A 474-nucleotide genomic window follows, 5' to 3' on the forward strand; every position below is an offset into this window, starting at 1 on the left:
TTGTGACTTAAGTTTGAGAAAGATGGCACAAAGTTGTTTCTACTGAATGCTGTTGTATTACATGACCTTTGCTATGGTGCAATGATTTAGGTGACCTCTTTCGGCAGAAAAGAAATAAACTCTCCCCGTCGGGGAATCGAACCCCGGTCTTCCGCGTGACAGGCGGAGATACTGTCCACTATACTAACGAGGACTGGTGTCCAGTTCCACAAGCAGCGTGGAAACCATGAGCTTAGCTTCCAACATACCCAATGGAGATAGGCAGGTGTCACTGTCACTGTGACTGTGACTTAAGTTTGAAAGAGATCGCACAAAGTTGTTTCTACTGGCAGAGATACTGTCCACTATACTAACGAGGACTGTCACAACACCCACGTCTGCCATATCGACGGACTCCTGGCGCATTTACCAGGTTACCCTCTTCACCTGGTGCCATTTGGACACCACCTAGAATTCCTTGAGTTATATGCCCAT

The 474-nt window shown here is 47.0% G+C and overlaps 1 non-coding gene across 1 annotated transcript; it reads right to left on the minus strand.

Moving 5' to 3' along the window:
• Positions 1-121: 121 nt before the first annotated feature.
• Positions 122-193, minus strand: trnad-guc (transfer RNA aspartic acid (anticodon GUC)). The gene has a single exon. It is a non-coding gene; the product is annotated as a tRNA-Asp (tRNA).
• Between the last annotated feature and the right edge of the window lie 281 nt (positions 194-474).

Source organism: Seriola lalandi, unplaced genomic scaffold (genome assembly GCF_002814215.2).
Source record: "Seriola lalandi dorsalis isolate HSWRI2012SDOR001 ecotype SW California unplaced genomic scaffold, Sedor1 jcf7180002054588, whole genome shotgun sequence".
NCBI classification, from domain to species: Eukaryota; Metazoa; Chordata; class Actinopteri; order Carangiformes; family Carangidae; genus Seriola; species Seriola lalandi.